Source organism: Chiloscyllium plagiosum, chromosome 12 (assembly GCF_004010195.1).
Source record: "Chiloscyllium plagiosum isolate BGI_BamShark_2017 chromosome 12, ASM401019v2, whole genome shotgun sequence".
In the NCBI taxonomy this organism is placed as follows: domain Eukaryota; kingdom Metazoa; phylum Chordata; class Chondrichthyes; order Orectolobiformes; family Hemiscylliidae; genus Chiloscyllium; species Chiloscyllium plagiosum.
This window is the reverse complement of record NC_057721.1, coordinates 8,777,717-8,793,213: the sequence shown is the minus strand read 5'-3', so window position 1 is coordinate 8,793,213 and position 15,497 is coordinate 8,777,717. Positions and strand designations below refer to the sequence as shown.

Genomic DNA, 15,497 nt, shown 5'->3' with positions numbered 1-15,497 from the left:
TAGCAAAAATGTTACTTGCAACCTTGCCTCTTCTACAGTGCGATATAGATTTCTTTTACAAAGCTTATCACAAAAACACGTGGGATAATTTGACCCGCTGGTTTACTACAACTGGATGGCAGGTCGCGTGTGTTGTGCGCTTTCTTGCAGGGACCGCTCCGCCTACCCTTTTCGCAATGTTGACGCAATCTATAAATAGTAGAACAAAAGGACAACTTCCTTGAAGCTTGCTGAAACTGCATAAAAGGGTAAATGTTGACGTTGGGAAAACATAAGCGTTGATATTTTTGCGAAGATTGTTTTTATTTTAAAGAGTACACATTCTAAGACTTGGATTACATGAGATGTTCGCGAGTCAGTAAGTGTCTCACATTGTTTTCTTCTATTAAAACTCAGGAAGTATTTAGTCATGTACCTGTGTGAATTTTATCAAAGACTGTTGTTTCTTTTGTCCAGTACTTGAAAGATTACTTAGATACAAAACAGACTAGTTGTGGAGCGTTCAACTTATGTGATGAGTGTGAAGCGTATTCCTAAACAGTGCATATTTGGAGTATATTAAATCGTACCCTTTCGGGCATCAACTTGATTGTAGTAATTGTGCCTAACGACGGTATGACGCAATTACAGGCTTTAATTTTAAAACAGCTGATACAAAATTCTTTACTGCAAAATGACATTCGCACATAATACTCCGGTTTGTTTATGTCGATTTTTCACGTAGATAATTTGTCCACTCTTAATCCGTATATTACTATCGAGCTAAACTGTGGAACTGATGTTAGAATGTCCGTAATTACTGGAGAAACGTGATACGTTGTTTATTTGTTTGTTTGAAGTCGGGTTAAAACATAAGGGAAAAGAGAATAAGCGTACGACTGCTCTCTGTTTACCTCTGTTATTAAACTAACATCGCCGGATAGTGCAGCATGTGTAAGCACAGCACACCTTAGCTAAGGTAACATAAAGCAATCTGGCAACATTGTAGAGAAGCAATAATACTACCGTATTTACATTGATACACAGAGGTACTCTGCGTAAGGAGATTGACAGACCGAACTTCCATACAATAGTCAATTTAGAACTGGGAAAATTCCAAATTAGGATAGTGATGGCGTCACCGACCCAATCATCAATGTTCAGCGTGGCCATGAGGGTGGGACATCCGCTTTCGCGGAGTACTTTGTTCCAAACAATAAGCCATTTACAATACTAAGACTGGAAGAGGGTAGATGTTATGTTTTATAATGACCGATTCAAAGTAGAACTTGGGCAAGTAGGCCTGCGTGTGGATGAAATAAACGGAAAGTATCGCTACAAACCAAGTTCGTATTATCATCGGACTACTTGACGATGGGTTGGATTTTTATTTTAAAAGTTAGGAAAAACAATATTTACAAATGTAGTTCTGTTAAACATTGGTGCTGTAAGTGTAAATATTACAAATAGCACCGTGGTTAAACGACTGCAACTCAAAGCACGATTGAGGAGCAGGTCCTTAGTACCCGAAAATGTTTATTCTGGTGGAAGTTTGGTACAGCAAATGCAAGATACAGTGCTTTTAAGCAAAGAAAATAGGTCTCGTGCAGTCTGGTTTAGAAATACATTTTGTCTTACAGGTTACTACAATCATCCTGTTGAAACAGACCAGTAAAAAGTTGTTGTCGGTACGGCATATTTAGAGGCACTTTTTGTGAGCGGTTCGTTTTCCGCAATCTTGTTTGTTTGCATTTTAAGGGCGTATTTCTGTATCATGCACCATTTTAGCTACCTGGAAAAATTCAACAATCTGGACAGTTAATGTTTGAAAATTCCTATGGTTATACTTTAGCACCAGCAATCTTAATGTTGACAAGACAATATTTATGTTTCCAATTAACTACGAAATTTCTTCCCATCTAAAAGCGGAACCACTGTTGATCGTTCTGGTGAAATTGAGTCTCCCCCTCCCCCCTTCTATTGGTCTGATCAAAACAGAACACTTCTCCGACAGAGACTTCGAATTCGTTCCAAACGTGAAAGGATTCATTGAAACGGTTATCTGAGCACTGGTACAGTTTGCTCAAATATTAACTACTAGCTATTAGAATTTGTTTTCCAACTACATAGAATTGGAACACAGCTATCATTGATCATGGGTTACATTTAAGAACCTCTTTGCATTAATGCAATAAGGTCCCAGAATGCTTCACAGGAGTATTCCATTAACAAACTTTCACACTGACCCCCAATATCTCCTAATGTTACTCCATGACCATTTGCTAGGTCAGATTTAAAAATTGAGAAGTCTGAGTTGAAAAGGGGAAAAGAGGTAGAGGTTTAGTTCAGGAATTCAGATGGTTAGATTTTTGACAGCTGAAGACCTGATCAAATGATGGAATAATTTAAAATTTGGATTACCAAAATTTGTGAAGCATAGAAGGGTTTCAGAGGAGATCACAGAATTAAGAAGAGGCATGTCCACAGAAAAATCCTTGGTTTGAAATTTATTTTATCCACGAATCTGTGTTGATCAGTAAGTACAAGGGCTTCAGGTGAATGGAAATTAGGGCTTCGACTGCAGAGTTTTGACTTGACTGTTAGTAGAATGTGAAATGTTTGTGTGCTTCAGCTATACAAGGCATTAGTGGGACTATATCAGGAGAACAGTGTATAGTTTAGTCTACTGAGCTACAGAAGGATGTAAATGTGTTGGAAGCAGTCTAAAGAACCTTCACTCAACTAATGCCTGGTTTGGATGGGCCGTCTTGTGAAGAAGATTGGACAACCCAGGCTTGTATCCACTAGAGTTTGTAAAATGGGGGCGGCACGGTGGCTCAGTGGTTAGCACTGCTGCCTCAGCAGCAGGGCCCCAGGTTCAATTCCAGCCTCGAGCGACTGACTATGTGGTGTTTGCACATTCTCCCTGTCTGGTTTCCTCCCACAATCCAAAAATGTGCAGGTTAGGCAAATTGGCCATGCTAAATTGCCCATAGTGTGAGGTGCATTAGTCAGGGGTTAAATACAGGGAATGGGTCTGGGTGGGTCACTCTTCGGAGGGTCGGTGTGGTCTTGTTGGGCCAAAGGGCCTGTTTCCATACTGTAGGGAATCTAATCTAATATTAAAAAATGAGATGATTTGATTCGAAATGTAGGATCTGAGGGGTCTTGACAGTGTTTGAAGAAAATGTTTCCTTTTATTGAAAAATCTACAACCGGAGTCCCCCATTTAAGACAGATAGAAATTTCTTGTTTCTCTCAGGATTGAGTCTTTGCAATTCTGTCCCTCAAAAGTGAAAGCAAACTCTTTGAAACATTATTAAGCCTCAGGAAGATTGATTCTAGATAAGCAAGCGTGAAAGGTTACTGAGGTAGATGGGATTGTAAAGTGATCGGATCAGCCATTGCCTTATTGAATGGCAGAACAAGCTTGAGGAACGGAGTGGTCTATTCCTGTACTTTTTTCTTTTTTCAGAATAGTTGAGTTGAGGTAACTAAAACGTGGATGAGCATTTCCGCAGTAGATAGTGGAGGTGGGGAAACGTTGTGCAACATTGGATATGAAATGGGCAAAATTAGAGATGGAATGGATGTGCGGGTGGGAGTTCATCTCTGATTCAGATATAACATCATAATTGCAAACAATCTTTTTCCTCTTTTGGTCTTCCCAGTATTTCATTGGAAGATTCTGCTTTTCTAGTACTTGGTGTTGGTTAAGTTCTCCTAGAGCTTGGAGACAGAGGGTTCCAAGGAGGTAATGATGACACAGTTGTTTTTCAACAGCTTAAATGCTCATGCTTTTTGCTGCTGAGAGTCAAAACATGAATAGAGGGATCCCAGGTTAGATTCTTTGGCAACAGGGAATAATGGTGCAGATCAAGAAGATAAAACTATTTCTTGTGATTGACTGACTGGAAATAGACATGCAATCCTACCTAGCTGGATGACCATGGCTAGGTGTTAGAGGAGAATGTTGTGGTCAACTGTAAAAAGCTGCAGACAAGGAGGAAAAAGTTCATTTTCTTCACAGCCTTTGTTTTTCTTAGTTCTGGAGTTAAAGCTATCCAAAGCGTAAAGATTAATTCATAAGTATAGGTTTATTTTTCAAAAGATGTTTTGGTATAGGATATTCATACTATCACAGGAGTAAAGCTAAGACAATACATAGTTTTAATGTTTGATATCCAATTTACATTTATGGTAAGTCAAAGCTGTTCCATCACAATTGTCAACAGTAAACTCATTCCTGTTTACATCCTTTGTTTGATAACAAAGCACAAATCTCAAAAGACAAGAATGGTCATACAGCCTATGTAAATATAGAAATCTACTACACTGCTGTCAGCCTAGAACAATTGCATCACCTTGTCTCCACCACTGCATTCTGAATATCCAGATACTGATTCTGTCTAGCAAGAGAAAGTATATCCTTATATTAATTACCACCATATTTTGCCACTTTATATTTGCTTCCTTGACCTGAAGCCATGTGTTAACCTAAGCTGCAAATTTACCTTTTCTATTCATTGTATTTTACATAGTTACATGAGCCCTTCTCATTTTTGCTTCATTTCAAGGCAAAGAATGAGTTGTAGTGAGTTTGTGCATCCTTGTAACTCATTTGCAAAACTCTATATAAAGCATTGAAGGTCACTGCAAAAGACTGAAAGGGGTGAAACCCTTTACTGTATAAAACATTTTTGTGACAAACAGAATGCTGGAGAAACATAGCACATCTGGCATTTGTGGAAAGAAAAAGTTAATTTTTCCGAGTCCAGTAAGACACTCCAGCATTCTGAAGAAGAGCTATTCTGAACTAAATGCAAACTCTGTTTCTCACTGTAGAGATGTGGCCAGACTTGTTGAGTTTCTCCAGCATTCTTCAGACTTTCAGTAGGTACATTATTTTAACTATTATTTCTTTTGTGATAAAGAGGAACTTCAGCTATTTGCCATTTAGTGCACTCACACTTCCACCCTCCTCTTTCCTTCCTCATTAATTGCTTAACATTTCAATTAGACCAAAGTATAGTAGTATTATGATCAGTATTTCAGTTGGGAGAGTGTTATTCTGAAGATCTCCAGGTCCCTGGTTTGTTCCCATTGTGGCAAAGTGCAGTGTTTGGAATCTTGTAGTACAGTGTTCCTACATCTGGACAAGAAGGTCCAGGTTCAAGTCCTGAAAGTGTCATAACATGTCAAAACAAGTTCATTAAAAATAACTTCAATAGCACTGACTACTGCCATACTAGTTTGAAAACACCTTATTTGGTCTGAATTTTTTTGAAGTTAACCAGACTCTGGACTGGTTAATACTTTTGGATGGGAGACCATCTGAGAATGCCAGAGGCATTAAGTTTTTGAGGGTCTTATGGGACCGTGATACTAGACCTATCTCTGGGGCCAGATAGTCTGCTTTCAAGTTCCACCTGCTTCAAAAATGTTATTATATGTCTAAACCAGTTGATTAAAAATATCTATGATAGCACTGTGTGGCTGGGGTAAAGACACTTTGTGTAATTTAACAAGAACTGGTTGAACAGCTGCTGTTTTTCTCATGTATTCCTTTTAAAAACACTCATCATGTTTCTGTAATTATAAAACTTGAAATTTTATAAGCAATTCAGAAGGTTTTTGATATTCCTTACATTGCTAAATGAACATGCTGTCTGCTTTCAAATGCCACCATCTAACTGCTGTTTATTGCCAGTCTACTCTGGGTAACCTTTGACATAGCTGAGCTTGCTAACTAATGAACCTGTTTCCAATCTCCCTTTCCTCTCCAAAGCCCTCAAACATGCTGTCATCCCAAATTCATGCCCATTTATCCTAGAACTCTGAATCTCTCCAAGTTTCTACCCCTGCCACAACACTGAAATAGCTCTCAATGTCATAAATTTTGTCTTGTGTGACAGTGACAATAATGGCAATTCTTTTACTACATGTCTACAACATTTTATATTTTGAACACTAGCTTCCTACAAAGCATGGCCATTTTTCCAATTCAGAAAACGGCACTCCAAAGCAGTTATGAATGAAGTTCAAGTCCTATAGCATGGAGACTGGCCCTTTGGCTCAAACTGGTCCATGCAAACCAAAATGTCCATCAGCTAACCCCATTTTCCTGCACTTGGCCCATATCCTTCTAAACCTTTCCTATCCATGTTTTTGTCCAAATGCCTTTTAAATATTGTTAATATACCTGCCTCAACCACTTCTGCTGAAGCTCATTCCACATGCATATCATGCTGTGTTTTTCTTTTTTTTAAAAAAAGGTTGCCCTTCAGGTTCCCTTTTATTCTTTCCCTTCTAACCTTAAACTGACATCCTCTAGTACTTGATTCCCCAACCCTGGGAAAAAGACTGAGTGCATTCCACCCTATCCATGCCTCTCATTATTTTAAACACTTCTATAAGATCCCCATCTTTGTTTTCTACGCTCCGAAGAAAGTCCTAGCTTGGCTGACCTCTCCCTATATCTCAAATCCTTGAGTCCTGGCAACATCCTTGTAAATTTCTTCTGCACTCCTTCCAGTTTAATAACCTTCCTATAGCAAGGTGACCAAAACTGAACGCAATACTCCCAAGTGTGACCCCACTAAGACTTGTAAAATGCAACATAACGTCCCAACTCCCTGACTGAAGGCCAGTGTGCCAAAAGCCTCCTTCACTGCCCTGTCTACCTGTGACTCGACTTTCAGAACTGTGAACCTGAATACCAAGGTCCCTCTGTTCCACTGCACTCCTTAAGGCCCTACCATTCATCATGGAACTCTTACCTTGATTTGACTTTCCAAAATGCAAGACCTCACACCGATCTATATTAATCTCCATTTTCTATTTCTTGGCCCACTTCCCCAGCTGATCAAGGTCCTGCTGCAATTTCTGACCATCTTCCTCACTGCCCCACTATATCTCCTATTTTAGTGGCATCTGCAAACTTTCTAATCATGCCTTGTACATTCTCATCCAAATCATTGATAAATAACAAACCGTAATGGGCCCGCACCAAACCCTGAGACACTTCACTAGTCACAGGCCTCTAGTCCGACAAACATCCTTCCACTACTACTCTCTGCTTCCTACCATCAAGTGAATTGTGTATCCAATTTGCCAGCTACTCCCGGATTCTGTGCTCTAACCTTCTAGAGCAGCCTACTATGTGAAACCTTATCAAAGGCCTTACTGAAATCCATACAGACTGGGACTAATGCCCTACCGTTGTCAACCTTCCTGATCACTTCATCAAAGAACTCTAACAAACAGTTCTGTATAGGATTCAACATTCTACTGTCTAATCTCGTCACTTTTTAAAGTTCTGCTATTCATGTTCTAACCCATACCTTGTGTTCACTGACCTAGACTAGTTTCCCCCTGAGCAATGCCTTTCACTAACAAAATGCTTTTTCTTTCCCCTGAAATCACTCCCTCATCTCAATCCTTCAAGTCTCAGTAATTTCCTTGAACCTTACAACTTGAGATATGAGAGTTGTTCAATTGGCGACAACGTCTTCAGCTTCCAAGGCCCAAAATTCTGGAAGCCACTGCTTTTTTGCTGCTTCTTAAGATGTTCCTTAAGCCTTGCTACTAAGAGACTTTAGTCATTGGCCTTAATATTTCCTTCTGGCTCCAGGTTTGTTTATTATTTTTTCTGTAAAGAGCTTCAGATATTTCACTAATGTTAATGGTTCTAGTTACATGTTGTTAGTGACTAGCTTTAGTGTCAGAATCATAGAATGACTGGAGCCCTCAAGCTTTCAACCCATCCTGTCTGCTGGCTATTTGCTAAAGCAACTCTGCCAGCCCCAATTTCCCTCCCTTTTCCTAAACCTTGCAGATTTTCTCTTTGGGTACTAATCAATTTTATTTTAAAAGCAATGATTAAATTAGTTACCACCACACTAAGTGCAGTTCAGATCCTAACCACTTGGTTGTATTTTTTTAAATTTGTTTCTTGAGTTGCGTTTGTTACTTTCTTCAATTGCTATCTTTTGGTTCTTGATCCTTCTGCCATTGAAAACCGTTTGTCTCTATCTAACCTGAGAAACCTCATGGCTCTCGTTTTTCTTCCTTCTTACTATTTAAATTGCCATAGATGATTTTTGGATTCCCCTTTCTGATAGCTCCCTTTTATTGTGTTTCTTCTTAGTTTCATTTTCATATCTCCCCTTAACTTTCAATATTCTGCCTGTTTCTCACTTAGTGTCATCCTGAGACCTGTCATACATGTCATTTTCTGCTTCGCCTGTCATGCAATGAGTTTTGGCATTAGTTGTCTTTCCTTTCTCTCTCCTCAGTTTTTGAGAATTTATTTCCAATGCAGCCCGTTAGTTTGTTACAGCTGTGCCTAGCAATATTTGATTCCAATTTACCTTGTCAAGGTCTAATCTCACCCCAATGAAATTGGTCCTTTTCCAATTGAATATCTTTAAACTACAGTTGCTCCTTGTCCTTTCAATAGCGAGCCACAATACTATGATCACAATTCCCCAAACATTGCTCTGATCTCTTGACCCACCTCCCTTCCCAGATTCAAATCTAGCAATGCTTCCATCTGTGTTGGCCTGAAAACATAATGATCAAAAGAAAATGCTACCGAATGCACTTCAGAAGCTTTCTTCTGTTCCCTTTACAGTATATTACCATCCTAATCTACTCAAATAGTGCTCCTATACTACTAACTTTCCTGCAAATTCACACTTCTGCTTTTTCCTATTGGTGACCAATAGAATACAAGCAGGAGTGTAATTGTACCTTGCTTCTCAACTGAAACCAATTGTAACCATATTGACACCATTGTCAATATTAAACAGTACTAACTCTCCTCTTAGTTCTGTTTTCCTGAAGTAGAAACTCTTCCCTCAGAGCAATGATAACTCATTTTTAATATATTTTTATAAATGGAATTTACAACTACTAACCTCAAGCTTTCAATTTAATTATCAAATTCACATTGGGTCAAGTGTAGCATTTTGAATCCTGTTGACTTCTGTCCTGATAAGTGGTGATTAGGACTTTAACAATCCAGCATGATGCTCCACTGGACATAAATGTAGCTGGACACAATTCCTGGAATTGTAAAGAATGTGTAGCATTAATTACCATGTTCATATAAAATGATTACAGTCAGTTTTATATTGTTACCTCTTAGTCTGTTGACTAGCATGTGAATATTTCGACCACTTGGGTCAAAGAATAGTTTTACCCATACCGATTTATTATGCAAGTGTGACTCAACTCGTCCCACTCCCATGTACCATTCTAGAAGCCATGCCATTTTGTTTCTTTTTGAGTGCCTATTCGCATCACATTTGAAGCCACTGGTGGACATTGTACATGCAATGCATTCTTAGGCCCTAACCATTTAGTGTGTTTTTATTTCTCTTCCCAAAAAGATTAATTTCCTCAAGCAATCTTTTTGTTCATTTACCAATCATCTTAAATCCACATCCTTGAATTCTTCTTCCATCTGAAAGTACAAATAGTTTCTCTCCATTTATTTAGCTGAGACCCTGCATGATATTGCACACACATCAAGTCTCTAAAGCATTCCAAAAGGACTAAATGTTCTAGGGGCAAAAGGTGGAGAGAAAATAAATATACAACAAATATCACTAGATGACAGTGCTTGGGAAATGACTACGATTAAAGACCAATAAGCCCCAAACCTGATGTAGTACATTCTAGGATATTAAAGGAACTAGCTACAGAGATAGTGAATACCTTGATAGTAATCTTCCAGTAATCCTTAGATTCAGGAAAAATCCCAGAATATTGGAAAACTGCAAATGTAGTTATTGGCAATAGTTATTGGCAATTAGTTTAACTTCTATTTTTGGGAAAATGTTAGTCTGTTAAAGGATGAAATAGCAGAGCATTTAGAAATACAAAACATGATTAAGCAGATTCACCATCGCTTCATGAAGAAGAAATCATGCCTGACAAATTTACTAAGTCTTTGAGGAGACAGCAAACAGGATGGATAGAGAGGAAGCAGTGGATATAATATTTGGCTTTTCATAACTCGTTTAATAAGGTACCACACAATCATTTAATAAGCTAAGATTCGGGTCCCTGGTGTTGAAGGTAGCATGGCTAGATGACTGGCTAAGTAATGGATTTGAGATAAAGGAGACACTTTCAGGGTGGCAGTCCTTAACTAGCGGTGTGCCACTGATCAGCATTGGGGCCACAATTATTTACCATATAAATCAAATTATTTGAATGAGGAAAGTGCATATACAAATCACCAGGTTTGCAGTTGACACAAATAGGTGGGAAGGCAATTGGTAAGGATAATGAAGGGCTCCTGTCCCAAACGTCGATTTTCCTGCTCCTTAGATGCTGCATGACCTGCTGTGCTTTTCCAGCACCACTCTATTCTTGACTCTACTCTGCAGTCCTCACGTTTTCGCCAAGGATAATATCTGTCTGCAGACAGCTATAGACAAGTTAAGCAAGTGGCAAAAACATGGTGAATGGAATAAAATATGAAGTGGTGCATTTTGGTAGGAAGATGAAGATTACTTAAATGGAGAAAGACTGCAGGAATGCAACAGAACAAAGGATTTGGGAGTCTTCATTCATGAATCACAAAAAGCTAGCATTCAAGTTCAACTACTATTGGGAAGGCAAATGGAATGTTGGCCTTATTTCAAAGGGAATGGAGTATAAAAGCAGGGAGGTTTTGCTAAAACTACACAACCCATTAGTCAAACTCCAGCTGGAATACGGAACAATTTTGGGCCCCTTTTTTCTGAGAGATGCTGGCATTGGAAGGCAGATTCAGGGAAGATTTTCTAAACTGATGCAAGTTGTGGAGGGATTTCTTGAAGTTGGATAGATTGAGTTTGTACTTTTTGGGAAAACAAAACAACGAGGCACCCTTATTGAATACATAAGATTCTTGGGTCCCTTGACAGGGTAGATGCGGAAGAATTGTTTGCCCTTGTGGAGATGTTTATAAAGCAGAGAGCATTATCTCAGAATAGGGGCTTATGTATTTTAAAATAAGTGAGGAATTTCTTGTCAGGAGATGGGTGTTTGTGAATTTGTGGAATTCTTTATTGTAGAAGGCTGTCAACTGAGTCCCTAGATATATTTAGGGCTGAGAGTGTTTTTAAAAAGAAATTGAATCTAGGGTTATGGGGGAAAAGGTAGGAAAGTGAAGTTGGAGAATTGAGATCAGTCATGAATGACAGAGCAGACTCAATGGACTGAATGGCCTACTTCTGCTTCTATAATCTTACGGTCTAACCCACCTCTTCTCCCATATATCTGCGCAACTGTTCCTCCCACCAACCATTTTCATAAGTGGGTGACTGCAAAGAAACTCTTGCTAATATTGTTAGGGTTTGAATGCATTTGTGTGAAAAAATGCAAATCTTTTACCAGTGAAGTCAACATGCTATATAGTTTTAATGCACTTTGTCAGTTGGAGAAAATTATAATTTTTAAACTTGTTCTTTACTTTATTGACCAAGCTGACTGACTTCCAACATTTTTTTAAAATGACTTGCCAAATACAATAAGCAATCACTTAGTTGTGAGGGCACATTTGTCATTGATAATTTACCCACAATCATCTGCCACAAATTAACTTTAGAAAAGGAGTTCATTCCATGCCCTACCCCCACTTTTTAAAAAAAGATTGTTTGTGTATAATTTAATCTGGTACTTATCCTCAAAATTGTGTGTCCTGGGTTACATAAACATTTGTAGAAGAATGGAGGATTTAGCCACTTGGGCTGCTCACATTCATATTGTATTGTCCTGTTTATAGCTGATTTTTCCTTACTATTACTCTATTTAAACTAAACTGTTTTGCAACATTAGAAAAAGGATAAACTTCTATATTATGTTCCTTTGGTATCTCAAACAAATATAAACCTCAGTTTCCTTGCGTGTCAAACAATTACTATCAGAGGGAAGAGAAAATAAGTGTCTTCCATCAATCGTCTGCAAGTGTAGGTCATAACTAATCATGAGTAACTGCAAGAATACCCAACTTGAATAATTGTGCATTTTCTACCTCCACTGAAATTTTCAGATCTACCCTACCTCTCCCTTAGATTCAGAGTGAAAATTAATATCAACTGTGAACACTTTGTGCTACTTCACAAACACTCTAATAATGTCTGAACACTGAGTTGTGGACAATTTATGAAAACAATGGCTAAATAAAAATACTACAGCAACAGTAGGGCTCTAAAATTAAATTTCCATTCAGGTTAATGGAGAAATTGATTTTTAAATCTAGAATTGTTTCAGTGATCAGATTTCGCAGGAAATTCTCGCTGGTGCAATGGCGTCCCACTGGAGGCATAGGTGCTCATACTTCAGCCAATGGACCACAACCAACTGATTTGTCAAAAGTTCTTTACCCTGATAATTTAGTTCTATTCATGCTTTGAATAGGTGTAGATCTTTTAAAGAGGTGATTTTTTTTTTACCCTATTGAATAAATCCTATTCGGACTACTAATATTGAGCAGTAGCAACAACTGAAATAGGCTAATTCAATTAAAACAGATTTTAAATTTTCTATATAATCCAAGGTTCCATGGTACACGTTATCCAGATGAATGTGGGCAAGGAAATAACTAACACTTTCTGCAAACATTTAGGACCTCTGGACTTTGCCAGATTGCTGAAACCTTTTGAGCAATGTAAACACTGGAAGTCATTTCTTCTAGTCCACTGGCAATAAAATAACCTACATCCTGGTAGCCACTTTCAGATTATTAGCATTTCAAGATTTGCAGTAAGATATTTGTTTTCAGAGGGTTACCCGTCTCAATGAGTTGCTTGATCTTTTGCCTTACCTCAGTGATGCCACTCTATTCAGCTGGTTGGTAGGGCTCATGATTACAGATGGCCATCCTAGTCGATACAGTAAAAGATTGCAAGTCTGAATCAGTCAGGTGACCCCAATAGTTCAAGTTTCCCATGACTACAAACAATGTTTTTCATATCTTCGCAATTGCTGAGTGGTACCCACAAACTCCAGATGCGTACCAAATACACGGAGGCAGAAGTGGAGCCACATGTACAAGCTTCGAGATCTTTCCTAAATGATACTCTAAACATCGGGAAGTTTGACAGAACCTCCACGGAAGGGTGGTTGGGGGAATATCGGGGAATGAACTAGTTAATCGCCATCTAAAATAACGCACCCATCTAATTCATTGACGCCAATCTTTATTGCGAGTACGAAACGGATCAGGACTGCGTACTTGTAAATATTCATCAGAAACATAATAGAGCCCTTTTTAAAACCAAAAAAAAGCCAACAGACCTGCAAAGACGTGGGCCAGTTGGGTAAATTCAATGTGAAAGCTCGGCGCAATTGGTGTACTGCTGAATCGTTCGGACTGGTATGGTTTGAAGAAGTGGTCGTCATTGGAGTGAATGTCAGCGCGGTGAGAAGTTGGAAGGAGGGAAACTGGTGGCGGAGCTTGTTTTGTGATGTGAAGAACCGTTGGCCGAGTGGCGGCGGCGGTAACTTGCGCCGCTGCCGTTGGAGCCCAATTTCAAACTGTCAGCGCGAGGAGCTGCTATTACCCATCATGCCGCGTGCCTCCCCCACCCCTCCCCCGCTACTAACGAATTTGAGTCGAATCTCGGTTTTCGGCGCCATTTTCGACTGAAGCGAAAAAAATACAGCAGCAGCAGCACTACATGCAGATTGCATAGGGTGAAGAGAAGCAGAGTAGACAATACTGAGGGTCGAAGAGAGACGGGAAGAAGTAATGAGGTGAGAGGGACAGAAAAAGCGAGGAAGGTTAGAGTTGAAGTCAAGCCGCTCACACACAGGTAAAAGCAGCTTGGATACTGATAACTCCGGCGGTAACCAATGGGACCTTGCTCTCTTTCTCTCTCTTTAACCCCCACTTCAAATAATTAATCCAGTATAAGAGGAGCAAAAGGATAAAAGACGCATATCCTCTGCCCAGTGTGGAATGAGCAGGTTTGTTTTTTTCTTGTTTCTTTCCTGTCTTGTCAGTTGGCACTTTTTAAAAGAAGTTTTGAGCGGGACGCGTCTCTTCCTCCTTAGCTGTCCTCCGGCACCCCCTAAAGTTTGTTTTCATTTACTCCTTGTCCAGAGAGGAAGGAAAAAAACAATAGGGTGTCTGAAAGGGGAAAGTGGGACTTGAACGGTTGAATCCGGTGGCTTGTCGCAACGAAGTTATAATTGGTGCAATGTTTTAAAAATTGGCAACGCGATGATGGGGAGATGCGCACAAATATAGCTGATTCTGGGGAAAGTTTTTTTTATTGTATGTGACAGTGCGAGGCGATCTCGAACTCCCACAGTTTCCTACTTGGTCAAATGCCACCTTTCCCCCCCCCCCCCCCCCCCCAAAAAAAAACTAAACACACGTTATCATTTCTCTCGGAAGTCAGTCCTGCTTGGTAAGTGTTTTAAAATTTTCAGGGCGGCATCAAGACTATTCTTAAATGTGTCGATGTATAATTTAGTCTGATTTTAACGGTGGCAGGGGGGACGAACTGGGTTTCCTAGCCGCCCGGCTACAGTAAGTACAGTACGGCGACCATTGGCGTTTACCGCAAGTAACCAGGCACCAGCCTCTCCTTCGGGGTCACAACTTTCGCTCTTTTCCCCCTCACTCCTTTCTGGGTAGGCTGAGTTCTTCAGAACCGCTCGTTCCAAAAAATGAAACTGCATTTTAAAACCATCCCTCAGCTTTAATTGAGCTTTAAAGGGAGAGAGAGAGAGTCTTTTATTGCGAGGATAGTTCGCGATCCGAGGTACCTGTCTTGTAACATTCATTTATTTTCGCTATAACTCTAAATGTTAAGACCGCCGATTCATCTGAAATATTCTCCTCCAATACCAGCCCCCCCCCCCCCCCCCCAGTAACCATGAATAAATGTCAGCCTTTTTGTATTTTTCCCACCCAGTCCCTACACTTATTTTCTCGAAACTTTTAGTGGATTTTTAAAAATGTGGTGAGTTAGAAGTTTCAATTTTTAATTGGAATTAATTTTAGACACTTCGTGACATTTAGATTGCGAGAATAACGGTATTTGAGTAAACTTTTTTTTCCTCGCTGGCGTGGGCGCAAATGAGTATGTGTACGTATGAAATCTTTGACTCGCAAAAAACCGTTATTGGCTGATGTCTGAGATGAATTAGAGTAGTTTTATGGGGATGAAATATAGAAAAGAAATGTAACGTGTGGCAGTAAGCAGACTTACTGAAAGCTGATGACCCAGTCATGTGAAATCTGAAATAAATTTGATTTTAATAATGTATGGTAACAATTGTGAAATGCAATTAATTACTTTGCATGTTGCCCATGGTTAAGTAATTCTTGGGGCCCTTGAAAGAAAAATGTATCAAATTTAGTTTTTTTATAAATGTCCGCTGAAAAAGCTAGATGTGGATCATAGTCGACGTTTCAGATATACTTGGGTTTTAAAATGTTGTCCCCGATTAAGTCCGTAAAATGGGTGTCGTTGTACGTGGGCTTAAACCTTTTGTAGTAATTTCTT

General features: G+C 39.3%; 2 long non-coding RNA genes across 2 annotated transcripts in view; one reads left to right on the top strand and one right to left on the bottom strand.

The window, feature by feature from the left end:
• Nucleotides 1–208: 208 nt before the first annotated feature.
• The window catches only part of LOC122554962, a 52,778-nt gene continuing 37,489 nt past the window's right edge, over nucleotides 209–15,497 (top strand). The window contains exon 1 of the long non-coding RNA XR_006313123.1: nucleotides 209–358. This is a non-coding gene — a long non-coding RNA (uncharacterized LOC122554962). The remainder of the gene's footprint in view (nucleotides 359–15,497) is intronic.
• LOC122554961 lies at nucleotides 4,971–13,359 on the bottom strand. The gene is made up of 4 exons (XR_006313122.1): nucleotides 13,276–13,359; nucleotides 12,803–12,860; nucleotides 8,901–9,048; nucleotides 4,971–5,158 (listed from the first exon to the last, which is right to left on the bottom strand). It is a non-coding gene; the product is annotated as an uncharacterized LOC122554961 (long non-coding RNA).